This window comes from Pavona decussata, unplaced genomic scaffold (genome assembly GCF_977016875.1).
Source record: "Pavona decussata unplaced genomic scaffold, jaPavDecu1.1 SCAFFOLD_300, whole genome shotgun sequence".
Lineage (NCBI taxonomy): Eukaryota > Metazoa > Cnidaria > Anthozoa > Scleractinia > Agariciidae > Pavona > Pavona decussata.
In genome coordinates this window covers 4,973,305-4,998,688 of record NW_028145697.1, presented here as the reverse complement: position 1 = coordinate 4,998,688, position 25,384 = coordinate 4,973,305, and the positions used below count along the sequence as shown (strand labels likewise).

At 39.5% G+C, this 25,384-nt stretch overlaps 1 protein-coding gene across 1 annotated transcript in view; it reads left to right on the top strand.

Moving 5' to 3' along the window:
• The window catches only part of LOC146454765 (uncharacterized), an 80,330-nt gene extending 56,126 nt beyond the window's left edge, over positions 1-24,204 (top strand). The window contains exons 11-16 of the mRNA XM_085095037.1: positions 21,065-21,130; positions 21,497-21,604; positions 22,044-22,095; positions 22,864-23,097; positions 23,648-23,713; positions 24,080-24,204. The gene's annotated coding sequence lies outside the window, so the exon portion shown is untranslated. The remainder of the gene's footprint in view (positions 1-21,064; positions 21,131-21,496; positions 21,605-22,043; positions 22,096-22,863; positions 23,098-23,647; positions 23,714-24,079) is intronic.
• The last annotated feature ends 1,180 nt before the right edge of the window (positions 24,205-25,384 follow it).

Genomic DNA, 25,384 nt, shown 5'->3' with positions numbered 1-25,384 from the left:
TACCTTAGTATACCCTTGTAAACCCTGGTATATCCTTCTATATTCTAGTATACGCTTGTAAACTCTAGTATACTCTGGTAAACCTTAGGATACCATTGTAAACCCTAGCGTACCCTTGTATACCCTAGTATACCATTGTCAACCTTAGCATATTATTGTAAACCCTAGTATACCATTGTAAACCCTAGCATACCCCTGTATACCCTAGTATACCCTTGTATACCCTAGTAGACACTTGTATACCCTAGTATACCATTGTTAACCCTAGCATACCATTGTAAACCCTAGTATAGCCTTGTATACCCTAGTGTACCCTTGTAAACCCTGGTATATCTTTCTATACCCTAGTATACCCTTGTGAACCCTAGTATACTCGCATACCCTAGTAGACCCTTGTATACTCTAGTATACCATTGTTAACCCTAGCATCCAATTGTAAACCCTAGTATACCCTTGTATACCCTAGTATACCGTTGTATATCCTAGCATACAATTGTATAACCTAGTATACCATTGTAAAGCCTAGTATACCCTTATAAGCTTTAGCATACCCTTGTAAACCCTAGCATACCCTTGTAAGCCCTAGTATACCCTTGTAGACCGTAGTATACCCTTTTAAACCCTACTATACTCTTGTAAAACGTTAAAAGAAAACAAATCGGAACGAACTTTTGAAACACCCTGTATACACTAGCACACCATTGTATACCATAGTATACCCTTGTATACCCTTATATATCCTTGTAAACCGTAGCATATCCTTGTAAACCCTAGTATACTCTTGTAAACCATAGTATACCCTAGCATACCCTTGTATACCCTTGTATACCCTTGTAAACCCTGGTATATCCTTCTATACCCTAGTATACCCTTGTAAACCCTAGTATACTCTTGTAAACCCTAGCATACGATTGTAAACCCTAGCGTACCCCTGTATACCCCTGTATACCCTTGTAAACCATAGTATACCCTGGTATACCCATATATATCCTTGTAAACCCTAGTATACCCTTGTATACCCTAGTATACCCTTGTAAACCCTGGTATATCCTTCTAAACCCTAGTATACCCTTGTAAACCCTAGTATACTCTTGTAAACCCTAGCATACCATTGTAAACCCACGCGTACCCTTGTTTACGCTAGTATACCCTTGTATACCCTAGTTTACCATTTTTAACCCTAGCATACCATTGTAAACCCTAGTATACCCTTGTATACCCTAGTATACCCTTGTAAACCCTGGTATATCCTTCTAAACCCTAGTATACCCTTGTAAACCCTAGTATACTCTTGTAACCCCTAGCATACCATTGTAAACCCTAGCGTACCCTTGTTTACCCTAGTAGACCCTTGTATACCCTAGTATACCATTGTTAACCCTAGCATACCATTGTAAACCCTAGTATACCATTGTCAACCCTAGTATACCCTTGTATACCCTAGCATACCCTTGGATAAATTAGCATACCCTTGTAAACCTTAGTATACCCTTGTAAAACCTAGCATACCCTTGTAAACCTTAGTATACCCTTATAAGGCCCAGCATACCCTTGTAAAACCTAGCATACCCTTGTAAACCTTAGTATACCCTTGTAAACCCTAGTATACCCTTGCAAACCCTAGCATACCCTAGCGTACCCTTGTATACCCTAGTATACCATTGTCAACCTTAGCATATTATTGTAAACCCTAGTATACCATTGTAAACCCTAGCATATCCCTGTATACCCTGGTATACCCTTGTATACCCTAGTAGACACTTGTATACCCTAGTATACCATTGTTAACCCTAGCATACCATTGTAAACCCTAGTATAGCCTTGTATACCCTAGTGTACCCTTGTAAACCCTGGTATATCTTTCTATACCCTAGTATCCCCTTGTAAACCCTAGTATACTCTTGCATACCCTAGTAGACCCTTGTATACTCTAGTATACCATTGTTAACCCTAGCATCCAATTGTAAACCCTAGTATACCCTTGTATACCCTAGTATACCGTTGTATATCCTAGCATACAATTGTATAACCTAGTATACCATTGTAAACCCTAGTATACCCTTGTAAGCTTTACCATACCCTTGTAAACCCTAGCATACTCTTGTAAGCCCTAGTATACCCTTGTAAACCGTAGTATACCCTTTTAAACCCTACTATACTCTTGTAAATCCTAGCATACCCTTGTGAGCCCTAGTATACCCTTGCAAACCCTAGCATAACCTAGCATACCCTTGTAAGCCCTAGTATACCCTTTTAAACCGTAGTATACCCTTGAATACCCTAGTATATCCTTGTAAACCCTGGTATATCCTTCTATACCCTAGTATACCCTTGGGAACCCTAGTATACTCTTGTAGACCCTAGCATACCATTGCAAACCCTAGCGCACCTTTGTATACCTTTGTATACCCTAGTAGACCCCTGTATACTCTAGTATATCATTGTTAACCCTAGCATACCATTGTAAACCCTAGTATACCCTTTTATACCGTAGTATACCCTTGTAAACCCCAGTATACCCTTGCAAACCCTAGCATACCCTAGCATACTCTTGTAAGCCCTAATATAACCTTGTAAACCGTAGTATACCCTTGTAAATCCTACTATCCCTTGTAAATGCTAGCATACTCTTGTATAACTCTAGCATACCCTTGTAAACCCTAGGATAACCTTGTATACCCTAGTAAACCGTTATAAGCCCTAGCATACCCTTGTAAACCCTAGTATACCCGTGTAAACCCTAGTATACCCTTGTATACCACTGTATACCTTGTAAACTCTAGTGTACTCTTGTAAACCGTAGTATGCCCTTGTATACCCTTGTAAACCTTAGTATACCCTTCTATACCCTAGTATACCTATGTAAACCCTAGTATACTGTTGTAAACCTAAGCATACCATTGTAAACCCTAGCATACATTTGTATACCCTAGTATACCCTTGTATACCCTAGTAGGCCCTTCATACCCTAGTATACCATTGTTAACCCTACCATGCTATTATAAACCCTAGCATACCCTCGTATACGCTAGCATACCATTGTATACCCTAGTATACCCTTGTATACCCTAATATATCTTTATATACCCTAGTATACCCTTGTAAACCCTAGTATACCATTTTAAGTCCTAGCATACCCTTGTAAACCCTAGCATATCCTTGTAAACCCTAGTATACTCTTTTAAACCCTAGTACACCCTAGCACACCCTTGTATACCCTAGCATACCCTTGTAAACCCTAGCATACCCTTGTAAACCCTAGCATACTCTTGTAAAGCCTAGTATACTCTTGTAAGCCATAGCATACCCTTGTAAACCCTAGCATACCCTTGTAAACCTTAGTATACCCTTGCAAACCCTAGCATTCCCTACCATACCGTTGTAAGCTCTAATATACCCTTGTAAACCGTAGTATATTCTTGTAAACCCTACTATACCCCTGTAAATCTTAGGTCACCCTTTTAGACCTTAGTGTACCCTTTTAAACGGTAGTATACCCTTGTAGACCCTAGTACACCCTTGTAAACCCTAGTATACCCTTGTAAACCCTAGCATGCCATTGTAAACCCTAGTAAACCTCTGTATTACCCTGTATACCCTTCTAAACTATAGTATACCCTTTTATACCCATGTACACCCTTGTAAACCCTAGCATACCCTTTTAAAGCCTAGCATACCCTTGTAAACCCTAGCATACCCTTGTAAACCTTAGTATACCCTAGTATACCCTTGTAACCCTTAGTATACCTTTGCAAACCCTAGCATATCCTAGCATACCCTTGTAAGCTCTAATATACCCTTGTAAACCGTAGTATATTCTTGTACACCCTACTATACCCATGAAAATCTTAGCCGACCCTTGTAGACCGTAGTATACCCTTGTAAACCGTAGTATACCCTTGTAGACCCTAGTACACCCTTGTAAACCCTAGTATACCCTTGTAAACCCTAGCATGCCCTTGTAAACCTTAGTAAACCCCTGTATACCCCTGTATACCCTTCTAAACCATAGTATACCCTTGTATACCCATGTATACCCTGGTAAACCCTAGTATACCCTTGTATACCTTAGTATACCCTTGTAAACCCTGGTATATCCTTCTATATTCTAGTATACGCTTGTAAACTCTAGTATACTCTGGTAAACCTTAGGATACCATTGTAAACCCTAGCGTACCCTTGTATACCCTAGTATACCATTGTCAACCTTAGCATATTATTGTAAACCCTAGTATACCATTGTAAACCCTAGCATATCCCTGTATACCCTGGTATACCCTTGTATACCCTAGTAGACACTTGTATACCCTAGTATACCATTGTTAACCCTAGCATACCATTGTAAACCCTAGTATAGCCTTGTATACCCTAGTGTACACTTGTAAACCCTGGTATATCTTTCTATACCCTAGTATACCCTTGTAAACCCTAGTATACTCTTGCATACCCTAGTAGACCCTTGTATACTCTAGTATACCATTGTTAACCCTAGCATCCAATTGTAAACCCTAGTATACCCTTGTATACCCTAGTATACCGTTGTATATCCTAGCATACAATTGTATAACCTAGTATACCATTGTAAACCCTAGTATACCCTTGTAAGCTTTAGCATACCCTTGTAAACCCTAGCACACCCTTGTAAGCCCTAGTATACCCTTGTAAGCCGTAGTATACCCTTTTAAACCCTACTATACTCTTGTAAATCCTAGCATACCCTTGTGAACCCTAGTATACCCTTGCAAACCCTAGCATAACCTAGCATACCCTTGTAAGCCCTAGTATACCCTTTTAAACCGTAGTATACCCTTGTAAATCCTACTATACCCTTATAAATCCTAGCATACTCTTGTATAACTCTAGCATACCCTTGTAAACCCTCGTATACCCTTGTATACCCTAGTAAACCGTTGTAAGCCCTAGCATACCGTTGTAAACCCTAGTATACCCTTGTAAACCCTAGTATATCCTTCTATACCCTAGTATACCCTTGTAAACCCTAGTATACTCTTGTAAACCTTTGCATATCATTGTAAACCCTAGCATACCTTTTTTATAACCTAGTACACTCTTGTATACCCTAGTAGGCCCTTGTATACACTTGTATACCATAGTTAACCGTAGCATGCCATTATAAACCCTAGTATATCCTTGTATACCTTAGAATACCATTGTATACCCTAGTATACCCTTGTATACCCTAGTATACCCTTGCAAACCCTAGCATACCCTAGCATACTCTTGTAAGCCCTAATATAACCTTGTAAACCGTAGTATACCCTTGTAAATCCTACTATACCCTTGTAAATGCTAGCATACTCTTGTATAACTCTAGCATACCCTTGTAAACCCTAGGATAACCTTGTATACCCTAGTAAACCGTTATAAGCCCTAGCATACCCTTGTAAACCCTAGTATACCCGTGTAAACCGTAGTATACCCTTGTAAATCCTAGTATACCCTTGTAAACCCTAGTATACCCTTGTATACCACTGTATACCTTGTAAACTCTAGTGTACTCTTGTAAACCGTAGTATGCCCTTGTATACCCTTGTAAACCTTAGTATATCCTTCTATACCCTAGTATACCTATGTAAACCCTAGTATACTGTTGTAAACCTAAGCATACCATTGTAAACCCTAGCATACATTTGTATACCCTAGTATACCCTTGTATACCCTAGTAGGCCCTTCATACCCTAGTATACCATTGTTAACCCTACCATGCTATTTTAAACCCTAGCATACCCTCGTATACGCTAGCATACCATTGTATATCCTAGCATACCCTTGTAAACCCTAGCATATCCTTGTAAACCCTAGTATACTCTTTTAAACCCTAGTACACCCTAGCACACCCTTGTAAACCCTAGCATATCCTTGTAAACCCTAGCATACTCTTGTAAAGCCTAGTATACTCTTGTAAGCCATAGCATACCCTTGTAAACCCTAGCATACCCTTGTAAACCTTAGTATACCCTTGCAAACCCTAGCATTCCCTACCATACCGTTGTAAGCTCTAATATACCCTTGTAAACCGTAGTATATTCTTGTAAACCCTACTATACCGCTGTAAATCTTAGGTCACCCTTTTAGACCTTAGTGTACCCTTTTAAACGGTAGTATACCCTTGTAGACCCTAGTACACCCTTGTAAACCCTAGTATACCCTTGTAAACCCTAGCATGCCATTGTAAACCCTAGTAAACCTCTGTATTACCCTGTATACCCTTCTAAACCATAGTATACCCTTGTATACCCATGTACACCCTTGTAAACCCTAGCATACCCTTTTAAAGCCTAGCATACCCTTGTAAACCCTAGCATACCCTTGTAAACCTTAGTATACCCTAGTATACCCATGTAAACCTTAGTATACCTTTCAAACCCTAGAATACGTTAGCATACCCTTGTAAGCCCTAGTATACTTTTGTAAACCGTAGTATCCCCAAGTAAACCCTACTTAACCCTTGTAAAACCTAGCGCACCCTTTTTTACCCTAGTATACCCCTGCAAACCCTATCGTACCTTAGCATACCCTTTTAAGCCCTAGTATACCCTTGTAAACCGTAGTATACCCTTTTAAACCCTACTATACTCTTGTAAATCCTAGCATACTCTTGTATAACTCTAGCATACCCTTGTGAACCCTTGTATACTTTTGTATACCCTATGAAACCCTTCTAGGCCCTAGCATACCCTTGTAATCCCTAGTATACCCGTGTAAACCGTAGTATACCCTTGTAAACCCTACTATACCCTTGTAAAACCTTGGATACCCTTGTATACCGTAGTATACCCTTGTTAACCCTAGCATACCCTTGTAAACCCTAGTATATCCCTGTATACCCCTCCATACTCTTGTAAACGATAGTATACCCTTGTATAACCTAGTATACCCTTGTAAAGCCTGGTATATCCTTCTATAGCCTAGCATACTATTGTAAAGCCTAGCGTACTCTTGTATACCCTAGTATACGCTTGTATACCCTAGTAGACCCTTGTATACCCTAGTATACCATTGTTAACCCTAGCATACTATTGTAAACCGTAATATACGCTTGTATACCCTGGTATATCCTTCTATACCCTAGTATAGTCTTGCAAACCCTAGTATACTCTTGTAAACCCTAGCCTTCCATTGTAAACTCTAGCGTACCCTTGTATACCCTAGTATACCCTTTATACCCTAGTAGACCCTTGTATACCCTAGTATACCGTTGTTAACCCTAGCATACCATTACAAACCCTAGTATACCATTGTAAACGCTAGTATACCCTTGTATACCCTAGTATACCTTTGTATACCCTAGCATACCATTGTATACCCTAGTATACCCTAGTATATTCTTGTAAACCCTAGCATATCCTTGTAAACCCTAGTGAACTCTTGTAAACCTTAGCATACCCTAGCATACCCTTGTATACCCTAGTATACCCTTGGAAACCCTGGTTTATATTTCTATACCCTAGTAAACCCTTGTAAACAATAGTATACTCTTGTAAACTCTAGCATACTATTGAAAACCCTAGCGTACCCCTCTATACCCCTGTATATCCTTGTAAACCATAGTATACCCTTCTAAACCCTAGTATACTCATGTAAACCCTAGCCTACCATTGTAAACCCTAGCGTACTCTTGTATACCCTAGTGTACCCTTGTATACCCTAGTAGTAGTAATTGCTTTATTTGCATGACCACAAGATTTAGAAGACCTTTGTAAACCCTAGTATACCCTTGTATACCCTAGTATACCATTGTTAACCCTAGCATACCATTGTAAACCTCAGTATACCCTTGTATACCCTAGTATACCCTAGTATACCCTTGTAAACCCTGGTTTATCCTTCTATACTCTAGTATACCCTTGTAAACCTTAGTATGCTCTTGTAAACCCTAGCATACCATTGTAAACCCTAGCGTACCCTTGTATACCCTTGTATACCCTTGTATACTTTAGTAGACCTTTGTATACCTTAGTATACCATTTTTAACCCTAGCTTACCATTGTAAACCCTAGCATACCATTGTATACCTTAGTATACCCTTGTATACCCTAGCATATCCTTGTAAACCTTAGTATACTCTTTTAAACCCTAGTATACCTTAGCATACCCTTGGATCTCTTAGCATATCCTTGTAAACCCTAGCATACCCTTGTAAACCCTAGTATACAGTTGTAAACCCTAGTATACCCCTGTATACCCTGGTATACCCTTGTATAACCTAGTAGACACTTGTATACCCTAGTATACCATTGTTAACCCTAGCATACCATTGTAAACCCTAGTATAGCCTTGTATACCCTAGTGTACCCTTTTAAACCCTACTATACTCTTGTAAAACGTTAAAAGAAAACAAATCGGAACGAACTTTTGAAACACCCTGTATACCCTAGCATACCCTTGTATACCCTTGTATACCCTTGTAAACCCTGGTATATCCTTCTATACCCTAGTATACCCTTGTAAACCCTAGTATACTCTTGTAAACCCTAGCATACCATTGTAAACCCTAGCGTATCCCTGTATACCCCTGTATACCCTTGTAAACCATAGTATACCCTGGTATACCCATATATACCCTTGTAAACCCTAGTATATCCTTGTATACCCTAGTATACCCTTGTAAACCCTGGTATATCCTTCTAAACCCTAGTATACCCTTGTAAACCCTAGTATACTCTTGTAAACCCTAGCATACCATTGTAAACCCACGCGTACCCTTGTTTACACTAGTATACCCTTGTATACCCTGGTTTACCATTGTTAACCCTAGCATACCATTGTAAACCCTAGTATACCCTTGTATACCCTAGTATACCCTTGTAAACCCTGGTATATCCTTCTAAACCCTAGTATACCCTTGTAAACCCTAGTATACTCTTGTAACCCCTAGCATACCATTGTAAACCCTAGCGTACCCTTGTTTACCCTAGTAGACCCTTGTATACCCTAGTATACCATTGTTAACCCTAGCATACCATTGTAAACCCTAGTATACCATTGTCAACCCTAGTATACCCTTGTATACCCTAGCATACCCTTGGATAAATTAGCATACCCTTGTAAACCTTACCATACCCTTGTAAAACCTAGCATACCCTTGTAAACCTTAGTATACCCTTATAAGCCCCAGCATACCCTTGTAAAACCTAGCATACCCTTGTAAACCTTAGTATACCCTTGTAAACCCTACTATACCCTTTTAAATCCTAGCATACCCTTGTGAACCCTAGTATACCCTTGCTAACCCTAGCATACTCTAGGATACTCTTGTAAGCCCTGGTATACCCTTGTAAAACGGAATATACCCTTGTAAACCCTACTATACCCTTGTAAATCCTAGCATACTCTTGTATAACTCTAGCATACCCTTGTAAACCCTAGTATACTGTTGTAAACCTTAGCATACCGTTGTAAACCCTAGCATACATTTGTATACCCTAGTATACCCTAGTAGGGCCTTGTTTACCCTAGTATACCATTGTTAACCCTACCATGCCATTATAAACCCTAGTATACCCTCGTATACCCTAGCATACCATTGTATGCCCTAGTATACCCTTGTATACCCTAGTATATCCTTGTATACCCTAGTATACCCTTGTAAACCCTAGTATACCATTGTAAGTCCTAGCATACCCTTGTAAACCCTAGCATATCCTTGTAAACCCTAGTATACTCTTTTCAACCCTAGTATACCCTAGCACACCCTTGTATACCCTAGCATACTCTTGTAAACCCTGGCATACTCTTGTAAACCCTAGCATACTCTTGTAAAGCTTAGTATACTCTTGTAAGCCTTAGCATACCCTTGTAAACCCTAGCATACCCTTGTAAACCTTAGTATACCCTAGTATACTCTTGTAACCCTTAGTATACCTTTGCAAAGCCTAGCATATCCTAGCATACCCTTGTAAGCTCTAATATACCCTTGTAAACCGTAGTATATTCTTGTACACCCTACTATACCCATGTAAATCTTAGCCGACCCTTGTAGACCGTAGTATACCCTTGTAAACCGTAGTATACCCTTGTAGACCCTAGTACACCCTTGTAAACCCTAGTATACCCTTGTAAACCCTAGCATGCCCTTGTAAACCTTAGTAAACCCCTGTATACCCCTGTATACCCTTCTAAACCATAGTATACCCTTGTATACCCATGTATACCCTGGTAAACCCTAGTATACCCTTGTATACCTTAGTATACCCTTGTAAACCCTGGTATATCCTTCTATATTCTAGTATACGCTTGTAAACTCTAGTATACTCTGGTAAACCTTAGGATACCATTGTAAACCCTAGCGTACCCTTGTATACCCTAGTATACCATTGTCAACCTTAGCATATTATTGTAAACCCTAGTATACCATTGTAAACCCTAGCATACCCCTGTATACCCTAGTATACCCTTGTATACCCTAGTAGACACTTGTATACCCTAGTATACCATTGTTAACCCTAGCATACCATTGTAAACCCTAGTATAGCCTTGTATACCCTAGTGTACCCTTGTAAACCCTGGTATATCTTTCTATACCCTAGTATACCCTTGTGAACCCTAGTATACTCGCATACCCTAGTAGACCCTTGTATACTCTAGTATACCATTGTTAACCCTAGCATCCAATTGTAAACCCTAGTATACCCTTGTATACCCTAGTATACCGTTGTATATCCTAGCATACAATTGTATAACCTAGTATACCATTGTAAAGCCTAGTATACCCTTATAAGCTTTAGCATACCCTTGTAAACCCTAGCATACCCTTGTAAGCCCTAGTATACCCTTGTAGACCGTAGTATACCCTTTTAAACCCTACTATACTCTTGTAAAACGTTAAAAGAAAACAAATCGGAACGAACTTTTGAAACACCCTGTATACACTAGCACACCATTGTATACCCTAGTATACCCTTGTATACCCTTATATATCCTTGTAAACCCTAGCATATCCTTGTAAACCCTAGTATACTCTTGTAAACCCTAGTATACCCTAGCATACCCTTGTATACCCTTGTATACCCTTGTAAACCCTGGTATATCCTTCTATACCCTAGTATACCCTTGTAAACCCTAGTATACTCTTGTAAACCCTAGCATACGATTGTAAACCCTAGCGTACCCCTGTATACCCCTGTATACCCTTGTAAACCATAGTATACCCTGGTATACCCATATATATCCTTGTAAACCCTAGTATACCCTTGTATACCCTAGTATACCCTTGTAAACCCTGGTATATCCTTCTAAACCCTAGTATACCCTTGTAAACCCTAGTATACTCTTGTAAACCCTAGCATACCATTGTAAACCCACGCGTACCCTTGTTTACGCTAGTATACCCTTGTATACCCTAGTTTACCATTGTTAACCCTAGCATACCATTGTAAACCCTAGTATACCCATGTATACCCTAGTATACCCTTGTAAACCCTGGTATATCCTTCTAAACCCTAGTATACCCTTGTAAACCCTAGTATACTCTTGTAACCCCTAGCATACCATTGTAAACCCTAGCGTACCCTTGTTTACCCTAGTAGACCCTTGTATACCCTAGTATACCATTGTTAACCCAAGCATACCATTGTAAACCCTAGTATACCATTGTCAACCCTAGTATACCCTTGTATACCCTAGCATACCCTTGGATAAATTAGCATACCCTTGTAAACCTTAGTATACTCTTGTAAAACCTAGCATACCCTTGTAAACCTTAGTATACCCTTATAAGCCCCAGCATACCCTTGTAAAACCTAGCATACCCTTGTAAACCTTAGTATACCCTTGTAAACCCTAGTATACCCTTGCAAACCCTAGCATACCCTAGCGTACCCTTGTATACCCTAGTATACCATTGTCAACCTTAGCATATTATTGTAAACCCTAGTATACCATTGTAAACCCTAGCATATCCCTGTATACCCTGGTATACCCTTGTATACCCTAGTAGACACTTGTATACCCTAGTATACCATTGTTAACCCTAGCATACCATTGTAAACCCTAGTATAGCCTTGTATACCCTAGTGTACCCTTGTAAACCCTGGTATATCTTTCTATACCCTAGTATCCCCTTGTAAACCCTAGTATACTCTTGCATACCCTAGTAGACCCTTGTATACTCTAGTATACCATTGTTAACCCTAGCATCCAATTGTAAACCCTAGTATACCCTTGTATACCCTAGTATACCGTTGTATATCCTAGCATACAATTGTATAACCTAGTATACCATTGTAAACCCTAGTATACCCTTGTAAGCTTTACCATACCCTTGTAAACCCTAGCATACTCTTGTAAGCCCTAGTATACCCTTGTAAACCGTAGTATACCCTTTTAAACCCTACTATACTCTTGTAAATCCTAGCATACCCTTGTGAGCCCTAGTATACCCTTGCAAACCCTAGCATAACCTAGCATACCCTTGTAAGCCCTAGTATACCCTTTTAAACCGTAGTATACCCTTGAATACCCTAGTATATCCTTGTAAACCCTGGTATATCCTTCTATACCCTAGTATACCCTTGGGAACCCTAGTATACTCTTGTAGACCCTAGCATACCATTGCAAACCCTAGCGCACCTTTGTATACCTTTGTATACCCTAGTAGACCCCTGTATACTCTAGTATATCATTGTTAACCCTAGCATACCATTGTAAACCCTAGTATACCCTTTTATACCGTAGTATACCCTTGTAAACCCCAGTATACCCTTGCAAACCCTAGCATACCCTAGCATACTCTTGTAAGCCCTAATATAACCTTGTAAACCGTAGTATACCCTTGTAAATCCTACTATCCCTTGTAAATGCTAGCATACTCTTGTATAACTCTAGCATACCCTTGTAAACCCTAGTATACCCGTGTAAACCCTAGTATACCCTTGTATACCACTGTATACCTTGTAAACTCTAGTGTACTCTTGTAAACCGTAGTATGCCCTTGTATACCCTTGTAAACCTTAGTATACCCTTCTATACCCTAGTATACCTATGTAAACCCTAGTATACTGTTGTAAACCTAAGCATACCATTGTAAACCCTAGCATACATTTGTATACCCTAGTATACCCTTGTATACCCTAGTAGGCCCTTCATACCCTAGTATACCATTGTTAACCCTACCATGCTATTATAAACCCTAGCATACCCTCGTATACGCTAGCATACCATTGTATACCCTAGTATACCCTTGTATACCCTAATATATCTTTATATACCCTAGTATACCCTTGTAAACCCTAGTATACCATTTTAAGTCCTAGCATACCCTTGTAAACCCTAGCATATCCTTGTAAACCCTAGTATACTCTTTTAAACCCTAGTACACCCTAGCACACCCTTGTATACCCTAGCATACCCTTGTAAACCCTAGCATACCCTTGTAAACCCTAGCATACTCTTGTAAAGCCTAGTATACTCTTGTAAGCCATAGCATACCCTTGTAAACCCTAGCATTCCCTACCATACCGTTGTAAGCTCTAATATACCCTTGTAAACCGTAGTATATTCTTGTAAACCCTACTATACCCCTGTAAATCTTAGGTCACCCTTTTAGACCTTAGTGTACCCTTTTAAACGGTAGTATACCCTTGTAGACCCTAGTACACCCTTGTAAACCCTAGTATACCCTTGTAAACCCTAGCATGCCATTGTAAACCCTAGTAAACCTCTGTATTACCCTGTATACCCTTCTAAACCATAGTATACCCTTGTATACCCATGTACACCCTTGTAAACCCTAGCATACCCTTTTAAAGCCTAGCATACCCTTGTAAACCCTAGCATACCCTTGTAAACCTTAGTATACCCTAGTATACCCTTGTAACCCTTAGTATACCTTTGCAAACCCTAGCATATCCTAGCATACCCTTGTAAGCTCTAATATACCCTTGTAAACCGTAGTATATTCTTGTACACCCTACTATACCCATGAAAATCTTAGCCGACCCTTGTAGACCGTAGTATACCCTTGTAAACCGTAGTATACCCTTGTAGACCCTAGTACACCCTTGTAAACCCTAGTATACCCTTGTAAACCCTAGCATGCCCTTGTAAACCTTAGTAAACCCCTGTATACCCCTGTATACCCTTCTAAACCATAGTATACCCTTGTATACCCATGTATACCCTGGTAAACCCTAGTATACCCTTGTATACCTTAGTATACCCTTGTAAACCCTGGTATATCCTTCTATATTCTAGTATACGCTTGTAAACTCTAGTATACTCTGGTAAACCTTAGGATACCATTGTAAACCCTAGCGTACCCTTGTATACCCTAGTATACCATTGTCAACCTTAGCATATTATTGTAAACCCTAGTATACCATTGTAAACCCTAGCATATCCCTGTATACCCTGGTATACCCTTGTATACCCTAGTAGACACTTGTATACCCTAGTATACCATTGTTAACCCTAGCATACCATTGTAAACCCTAGTATAGCCTTGTATACCCTAGTGTACACTTGTAAACCCTGGTATATCTTTCTATACCCTAGTATACCCTTGTAAACCCTAGTATACTCTTGCATACCCTAGTAGACCCTTGTATACTCTAGTATACCATTGTTAACCCTAGCATCCAATTGTAAACCCTAGTATACCCTTGTATACCCTAGTATACCGTTGTATATCCTAGCATACAATTGTATAACCTAGTATACCATTGTAAACCCTAGTATACCCTTGTAAGCTTTAGCATACCCTTGTAAACCCTAGCATACCCTTGTAAGCCCTAGTATACCCTTGTAAGCCGTAGTATACCCTTTTAAACCCTACTATACTCTTGTAAATCCTAGCATACCCTTGTGAACCCTAGTATACCCTTGCAAACCCTAGCATAACCTAGCATACCCTTGTAAGCCCTAGTATAACCTTTTAAACCGTAGTATACCCTTGTAAATCCTACTATACCCTTGTAAATCCTAGCATACTCTTGTATAACTCTAGCATACCCTTGTAAACCCTCGTATACCCTTGTATACCCTAGTAAACCGTTGTAAGCCCTAGCATACCGTTGTAAACCCTAGTATACCCTTGTAAACCCTAGTATATCCTTCTATACCCTAGTATACCCTTGTAAACCCTAGTATACTCTTGTAAACCTTTGCATATCATTGTAAACCCTAGCATACCTTTTTTATAACCTAGTACACTCTTGTATACCCTAGTAGGCCCTTGTATACCCTTGTATACCATAGTTAACCGTAGCATGCCATTATAAACCCTAGTATATCCTTGTATACCTTAGAATACCACTGTATACCCTAGTATACCCTTGTATACCCTAGTATACACTTGTAAACCCTAGTATACCCTTTTAAGCCCTAGCATACCCTTGTGAACCCTAGCATACCCTTGTAAACCTTAGTATACCCTAGTATACCCTTGTAAACCTTAGTATACCCTTGCAAACCCGAACATACCGTAGCATACCCTTGTAAGCCCTAATATACCCTTGTAAACCGTAGTATACCCTTGTAAACCCGACTATACCCTTGTTAATCCTAGCATACTCTTGTAAACCCTAGTATACCCTTGTATACCGTTGCAGACCCTTGTATACCCTAGTATACCATTGTTAAGCCTAGCATACCATTGTAAACCGTAGTATACCCTTGAATACCCTAGTATATCCTTGTAAACCCTGGTATATCCTTCTATACCCTAGTATACCCTTGGGAACCCTAGTATACTCTTCTAGACCCTAGCATACCATTGCAAACCCTAGCGCACCTTTGTATACCTTTGTATACCCTAGTAGACCCCTGTATACTCTAGTATATCATTGTTAACCCTAGCATACCATTGTAAACCCTAGTATACCCTTTTATACCGTAGTATACCCTTGTAAACCCCAGTATACCCTTGCAAACCCTAGCATACCCTAGCATACTCTTGTAAGCCCTAATATAACCTTGTAAACCGTAGTATACCCTTGTAAATCCTACTATACCCTTGTAAATGCTAGCATACTCTTGTATAACTCTAGCATACCCTTGTAAACCCTAGGATAACCTTGTATACCCTAGTAAACCGTTATAAGCCCTAGCATACCCTTGTAAACCCTAGTATACCCGTGTAAACCGTAGTATACCCTTGTAAATCCTAGTATACCCTTGTAAACCCTAGTATACCCTTGTATACCACTGTATACCTTGTAAACTCTAGTGTACTCTTGTAAACCGTAGTATGCCCTTGTATACCCTTGTAAACCTTAGTATATCCTTCTATACCCTAGTATACCTATGTAAACCCTAGTATACTGTTGTAAACCTAAGCATACCATTGTAAACCCTAGCATACATTTGTATACCCTAGTATACCCTTGTATACCCTAGTAGGCCCTTCATACCCTAGTATACCATTGTTAACCCTACCATGCTATTATAAACCCTAGCATACCCTCGTATACGCTAGCATACCATTGTATACCCTAGTATACCCTTGTATACCCTAATATATCTTTATATACCCTAGTATACCCTTGTAAACCCTAGTATACCATTTTAAGTCCTAGCATACCCTTGTAAACCCTAGCATATCCTTGTAAACCCTAGTATACTCTTTTAAACCCTAGTACACCCTAGCACACCCTTGTATACCCTAGCATACCCTTGTAAACCCTAGCATACCCTTGTAAACCCTAGCATACTCTTGTAAAGCCTAGTATACTCTTGTAAGCCATAGCATACCCTTGTAAACCCTAGCATACCCTTGTAAACCTTAGTATACCCTTGCAAACCCTAGCATTCCCTACCATACCGTTGTAAGCTCTAATATACCCTTGTAAACCGTAGTATATTCTTGTAAACCCTACTATACCGCTGTAAATCTTAGGTCACCCTTTTAGACCTTAGTGTACCCTTTTAAACGGTAGTATACCCTTGTAGACCCTAGTACACCCTTGTAAACCCTAGTATACCCTTGTAAACCCTAGCATGCCATTGTAAACCCTAGTAAACCTCTGTATTACCCTGTATACCCTTCTAAACCATAGTATACCCTTGTATACCCATGTACACCCTTGTAAACCCTAGCATACCCTTTTAAAGCCTAGCATACCCTTGTAAACCCTAGCATACCCTTGTAAACCTTAGTATACCCTAGTATACCCATGTAAACCTTAGTATACCTTTCAAACCCTAGAATACGTTAGCATACCCTTGTAAGCCCTAGTATACTTTTGTAAACCGTAGTATCCCCAAGTAAACCCTACTTAACCCTTGTAAAACCTAGCGCACCCTTTTTTACCCTAGTATACCCTTGCAAACCCTATCGTACCTTAGCATACCCTTTTAAGCCCTAGTATACCCTTGTAAACCGTAGTATACCCTTTTAAACCCTACTATACTCTTGTAAATCCTAGCATACTCTTGTATAACTCTAGCATACCCTTGTGAACCCTTGTATACTTTTGTATACCCTATGAAACCCTTCTAAGCCCTAGCATACCCTTGTAATCCCTAGTATACCCGTGTAAACCGTAGTATACCCTTGTAAACCCTACTATACCCTTGTAAAACCTTGGATACCCTTGTATACCGTAGTATACCCTTGTTAACCCTAGCATACCTTTTTAAACCCTAGTATATCCCTGTATACCCCTCCATACTCTTGTAAACGATAGTATACCCTTGTATAGCCATGTATACCCTTGTAAGCCCTAGTGTACCCTTGTATAACCTAGTATACCCTTGTAAAGCCTGGTATATCCTTCTATAGCCTAGCATACTATTGTAAAGCCTAGCGTACTCTTGTATACCCTAGTATACCCTTGTATACCCTAGTAGACCCTTGTATACCCTAGTATACCATTGTTAACCCTAGCATACTATTGTAAACCGTAATATACGCTTGTATACCCTGGTATATCCTTCTATACCCTAGTATAGTCTTGCAAACCCTAGTATACTCTTGTAAACCCTAGCCTTCCATTGTAAACTCTAGCGTACCCTTGTATACCCTAGTATACCCTTTATACCCTAGTAGACCCTTGTATACCCTAGTATACCGTTGTTAACCCTAGCATACCATTACAAACCCTAGTATACCATTGTAAACGCTAGTATACCCTTGTATACCCTAGTATACCTTTGTATACCCTAGCATACCATTGTATACCCTAGTATACCATAGTATATTCTTGTAAACCCTAGCATATCCTTGTAAACCCTAGTGAACTCTTGTAAACCTTAGCATACCCTAGCATACCCTTGTATACCCTAGTATACCCTTGGAAACCCTGGTTTATATTTCTATACCCTAGTAAACCCTTGTAAACAATAGTATACTCATGTAAACTCTAGCATACTATTGAAAACCCTAGCGTACCCCTCTATACCCCTGTATATCCTTGTAAACCATAGTATACCCTTGTAAACCCTAGTATACTCATGTAAACCCTAGCATACCATTGTAAACCCTAGCGTACTCTTGTATACCCTAGTGTACCCTTGTATACCCTAGTAGTAGTAATTGCTTTATTTGCATGACCACAAGATTTAGAAGACCTTTGTAAACCCTAGTATACCCTTGTATACCCTAGTATACCATTGTTAACCCTAGCATACCATTGTAAACCTCAGTATACCCTTGTATACCCTAGTATACCCTAGTATACCCTTGTAAACCCTGGTTTATCCTTCTATACTCTAGTATACCCTTGTAAACCTTAGTATGCTCTTGTAAACCCTAGCATACCATTGTAAACCCTAGCGTACCCTTGTATACCCTTGTATACTTTAGTAGACCTTTGTATACCTTAGTATACCATTGTTAACCCTAGCTTACCATTGTAAACCCTAGCATACCATTGTATACCTTAGTATACCCTTGTATACCCTAGCATATCCTTGTAAACCTTAGTATACTCTTTTAAACCCTAGTATACCTTAGCATACCCTTGGATCTCTTAGCATATCCTTGTAAACCCTAGCATACCCTTGTAAACCCTAGTATACAGTTGTAAACCCTAGTATACCCTTGTAAGCCCAAGCATACCCTTGTAAACCCTATCATATCCTTTTAAACCTTAGTATACCCTAGTATACCTTTGTAAACCTTAGTATACCCTTGTAAACCCTAGCATACTGTAGCATAAACTTGTAAGCCCTAGTATACCCTTGTAAACCGTAGTATACCCTTTTAAACCCTACTATACCCTTGTAAATCCTAGCATAGCGTTGTAAACCCCAGTATACCGTTGCAAACCGTAGGATACCCTAGCATACCCTTGTAAGCCTTAGTATACCCTTGTAAACCGTAGTATACCCTTGTAAACCTTACTATACCCCTTTAAATCCTAGCATACTCTTTTATAACTCTAGCATACCCTTGTAAACCCTAGTATACCCTTGTATACCCTAGTAAACCCTCTTAAGCCCTAGCATACCCTTGTAAACCCTAGTATACCCCTGTATACCCTTCTAAACCATAGTATACCCTTGTATACCCATGTATACCCTTGTAAACCTTAGTATACCCTTGTAAACCCTGGTATATCCTTCTATACCCTTTAATACCCTTGTAAACTCTAGTATACCCTTGTAAACCTTAGGATACAATTGTAAACCCTAGCGTACCCTTGTATACCCTAGTATACCCTTGTATACCCTAGTATACCATTGTTAACCCTAGGATATTATTGTAAGACCTAGTATACCCTTGTATACCCTAGTATACCCTTGTAAACCCTGGTATATCCTTTTATACCCTAGTATACCCTTGTAAACCGTAGTATACCCTCGCAAACCCTACTATACCCTTGTAAATCCTAGCATACTCTTGTATAACTCTAGCATACCCTTGTAAAGCCTAGTATACTCTTGTATACCCTAGTAAACCCTTGTAAGCCCTAGCATACCCTTCTAAACCCTAGCATACCCGTTTAAACCTTAGTATACCCTAGTATACCCTTGTAAACCTTAGTATACCCTTGCAAACCCTAACATACCCTAGCATACCCTTGTAAGCCCTAATATACCCTTGTAAACCGTAGTATACCCTTGTAAACCCGACTATACCCTTGTAAATCCTAGCATACTCTTGTAAACCCTAGTATACCCTTGTAAACCCTAGCATACCCTTGTGAACCCTAGTATACGCTTGCAGACGCTACCATACCCTTGTAAGCCTTAGTATACCCTTGTAAACCGTAGTATACCCTCGCAAACCCTACTATACCCTTGTAAATCCTAGCATACTCTTGTATAACTCTAGCATACCCTTGTAAAGCCTAGTATACTCTTGTATACCCTAGTAAACCCTTGTAAGCCCTAGCATACCCTTGTAAACCCTAGCATACCCGTTTAAACCTTAGCATACCCTAGTATACCCTTGTAAACCTTAGTATACCCTTGTAAACCCGACTATACCCTTGTGAATCCTAGCATACCCTTTTAAACCTGAGACTTAGACTTTTTCTTAGACTTTCTTTTTGTTGTTGAATAAACCGCTATGTTAACTGCAGTTTGACGCCGAACATCTGTTGATTGCGCAAATTATAAAGAACTGTGAAGTTATTCACATTACGACGCATGCCGAGTTTGTTTTGGCTTTCTTGTTCCCTCAACTGAGCAGATTGAACAGATGTAATCATCATGTATGCAGCATAAATGCTATGTTCCTGTTCAGTTGGTGATTGTGTCGTACAGTTATTGCAACTTGAACATAAAAATGGCTGAATTCTTTTTTTAAGTTCTTCCTGTATAGGCCCCAAGCAAAATGGCTGACATTTTAATATTCTTTTGTTTGCATTTAAATTATCCTCATTAACCTGGTTCTTGAGTTCACTCTGAACAAGACCAGTGAGGCTAATTAGAATGCAGACAAAAAAAATTTAAATAAGGCAATTTTTACATGGGGTCTATGTGTGCAAATAATCGTGATCATGGTTTGTTTTTCCTTTGAGAAAATTACTTCATATCTTAAGAAAAGGTGCTGAGTTTTAATTTTAGCGCAAGATTCGACCCAAAAGTGTAGAAATCGCCATGACGTAGCCCCTGTCCTTTTGGAACTGATTGACTTTTGCTGACTTTATTTGTTTAGGAGGACAGTGCTGTTATCAAGACAGTTATGCCTTTTGAAGTGTTTCTTTCTGTGACAAACCTCAAGGTAACTAACGACTTGGGTTTGATAAGTGCCAAATGATAAGGTATGGGCAAATAGGTAACCACGTGGCTTTGCGTTTGAGACAAAATTATAAGGTGCCATTGCTCATAAACTGTGTCAGTTCATAGCGGAGCTCCGCGCTCCCCATAGCTAAGAGATTTTGGTAACCCGTGAATGCGGGTAAAAGACAGCGATTGACGAATGCTCAAGAAACTAAACACATTTTCTCACGACGAGTTCACGTTTGCTTTTTTCTCAAGTGATTGTGTGGAGTTCTTGGTGAAGAGGCCCAGTCTTTCATATTTAGTGTAGAATATTGAGCATTTATTAAGCAATATATTAAAATGCATCTTCTTGATATTATCTAAGCTGGGAAGACTGGATCAAGTGTTTGAAGAGGAATCATTTCTCTTATTGGCTGGAATCAATTGCACGTGACCTTCGCCTGTTACTATGGTTAACACCACTTTAAATATGGTAAGTTTATTTAGCCATCCGTCTACAGCTGAGAGGAGACGATTGCATACTCACCTTGTGTGTCCAACATTACAGCTAGTTGCACGTAAATTTTGCTGTAATTACTCCTTGACATGGTCTTCCTTTTTAAGGTTGAAATTCCATCCATATCTAAAGCAACATGATCAAATATGACGCAAGTCACGCAAAGCCAGCCTGCCTATTCTGTTTAAATTTATCTTTTGTGTTTTTGACAGCATTTGGTTGTAAATCAGGCAACATTTCTAACGATATGCAGCTCCTTTTGTTACCGAAAAGACTGTTTGCTCACGCCTGGTCAAATAATGAATGTGAGGAAGTAAAATTCGAATGCTGGCTTTCATGTTCAATAAGGTCCTTTTTCAGAGTCTGTATTATATTCACAGGGAACTTATAAAATTTGCTTGTTTGGTTTTTCCAGTAACTAGAAGTGACGTTTGTTGGCGAAGAGATGGGATCCCGATTACAAGGAAGTAAGGATCTGTTTGATTTGTTAAGCTAGATCAGTTGAATTGGTTTTAGCGATAAAGTTGAAAAGTAAAAAAAAATTAAACTTTTAACCAAGACGATTTTAAATTTTTTACACTTTTCATCTTTATCGCAATTTTTTATAGTTAAATTACTCCTTTATAGTGAGGTAAACAGAATTTACAATGATCCTCAATGATGACCTGTTCTGGACTAACTCAAATCCTGCTGCCCTTCACTATCGCTCGAAACAAACGAATCCCTACCGCACGTCCCTGCTTCTCAATAACACGACAATCACCAACTTTACACACCTAAAAAACATGCAGACTTAATAACACGTTCTCAATTAGCTCTTTGGTGGCATTTGATTTGGTTACGCTTCTTTTTAATACTATGCCAGCTCCCTGAAACTCTGTGTCCATCCCTTCAGTAAAGGTATCACTTTATGCAATCGTTTGCAGCAGAAACACGTTCATAGGGTGACATGACTTGCTGAGTTTGTTTTGGCTTTCATATTCCCTCAACTGAGCAGATTGAACAGATGTCAGCATCATGTCTGCAGCATAAATGCTATGTTCCTGTTCAGTTGGTGATTGTGTCGTACAGAGAAAGAGAGAGTTGGGAGAAGTCATTTGCTTGTTAAATTTGGCTGGTGGTATTTATCCTGTTGAGAGCAATGCACTCCAGCTACGGTTCGTTTATTGTAAACTTGGATTGGATGTAGACACTTGCTTTTCATCTAATGTTAATATGATCTGTCTCCGTGGCAGTCTTGTTGCAGCAGGGTGAAAGTGCGTCGGAATGTTACTGCGTAGCAGTCAGGGAGGAAGTGAGCAGACTAAAAGTTGTTAACATTGGCAGCCTTGCTCTGCAGTGGAGACGGTACGTCTGACTGCTGTCCTGATATTACTCCAGAAAGAGGAGGGAGGTGGGGCTGGGGCTGTCCTCAGAAATTACCTTGGTTCCAGTGGTGCACATCGTTGCCTTAACTAACTTTAAATAAGGTAGGTGACGGGTGCCTTGTTGATAACCTTTATTGCTGTAGCCTTGATTTTAAGGCTACTTTCATTGAAGCAAGTCGCTGCTAAATGTGATCAGTCTGGTGTACGTAGTATCGTCTATAACTAAATGTCTGTGGGTTAACGTGACCGGGATGGACATAGATTGAAACTTGAACATAAAAATGACTGAATACTTTTTCAAGTCGTTCCTGTATAGGCCCCATGCAAAATGGCTGACATTTTAATATTCTTTTGTTTGCATTTAAATTATCCTCATTAACCTGGTTCTTGAGTTCACCCTGAACAAGACCAGTGAGGCTAATTAGAATGCAGACAAAAAAAATTTAAATAAGGCAATTTTCACATGGGGACTATGTGTGCAAAGAATCGTGATCATGGTTTGTTTTTCCTTTGAGAAAATTACTTCACATCTTAAAAAAAGGTGCTGAGTTTTAATTTCAGCGCAAGGTTCGACCCAAAAGTGTAGAAATCGCCATGACGTAGCCCCTGTCCTTTTGGAACTGATTGACTTTTGCTGACTTTATTTGTTTAGGAGGACAGTGCTGTTATCAAGACGGTTATGCCTTTTGAAGTGTTTCTTTCTGTGACAAACCTCAAGGTAACTAACGACTTGGGTTTGATAAGTGCCAAATGATAAGGTATGGGCAAATAGGTAACCACGTGGCTTTGCGTTTGAGACAACATTATAAGGTGCCATTGCTCATAAACTGTGTCAGTTCATAGCGGAGCTCCGCGCTCCCCATAGCTAAGAGATTTTGGTAACCCGTGAATGCGGGTAAAAGACAGCGATTGACGAATGCTCAAGAAACTAAACACATTTTCTCACGACGAGTTCACGTTTGCTTTTTTCTCGAGTGATTGTGTGAAGTTCTTGGTGAAGAGGCCCAGTCTTTCATATTTAGTGTAAAGTATTGAGCATTTATTAAGCAATATATTAAAATGCATCTTCTTGATATTATCTAAGCTGGGAAGACTGGATCAAGTGTTTGAAGTGGAATCATTTCTCCTATTGGCTGGAATCAATTGCACGTGACCTTGGCCTGTTACTATGGTTAACACCACTTTAAATATGGTAAGTTTATTTAGCCATCCGTCTACAGCTGAGAGGAGACGATTGCATACTCACCTTGTGTGTCCAACATTACAGCTAGTTGCACGTTAATTTTGCTGCAATTACTCCTTGACATGGTCTTCCTTTTTAAGGTGGAAATTCCATCCATATCTAAAGCAACATGATCAAATATGACGCAAGTCACGCAAAGGCAGCCTTCCTATTTTATTTAAATTTATCTTTTTTGTTTTTCACAGCATTTGGTTGTAAATCAGGCAACATTTATATCGATATGTAGCTCCTTTTGTTACCGAAAAGACTGTTTGCTCACGCCTGGTCAAATAATGAATGTGAGGAAGTAAAATTCGAATGCTGGCTTTCATGTTCAATAAGGTCCTTTTTTAGAGTCTGTATTATATTCACAGGGAACTCATTGTATACCCCCGTATACCCTTGTAAATCGTAGCATACCCTTGTAAACTCTAGCATACCCTTGTAAACCCTAGGGTACCCTTGTATACCCTAGTATACCTTTGTAAACCCTAGCATACCCTTGTAAACCCTAGTATACCCTTGTATACCCTAGTATACCCTTGTAAACCCTGGTATAACCTTCTATACCCTATTATACCCTTGTAAACCCTAGGATACTCTTGTAAACCCTAGCATACCATTGTAAACCCTAGCGTACCCTTGTATACCCTAGTATACCTCTGTATACCCTAGTAGACCCCTGTATACCCTAGTATACCATTGTTATCCCTAGCATACCATTGTAAACCCTAGTATACCCTTGCATACCCTAGTATACCCTTGTAAACCGTGGTATATCCTTCTATACCCTTGTATATCCTTGTAAACCCTAGTATACTCTTGTAAACCCTAGCATACGATTGTAAATCCTAGCGTACTTTTGTATACCCTAGTATACCCTTGTATACCCTAGTAGACCCTTGTATACCCTAGTATACCATTGTTAACCCTAGCATACCTTTGTAAACCCTAGTATACCCTTGTACAGGGTGTTTCAAAAGTTGGTTCCGATTCGAAGTTTTTTATTTCTTAAACAAATCAATTGTTTGTTAGAACTTTTTCAATAAATTGAGGTAGATAATTTATTAAAATGGGTGGCAATAGCAATTTTAATTGTGAACTTGATGTCTTTGTTTAGATTTTTGCGCCAAATGTACACACGCGCGTTTTCCCGCCATTTTTTCG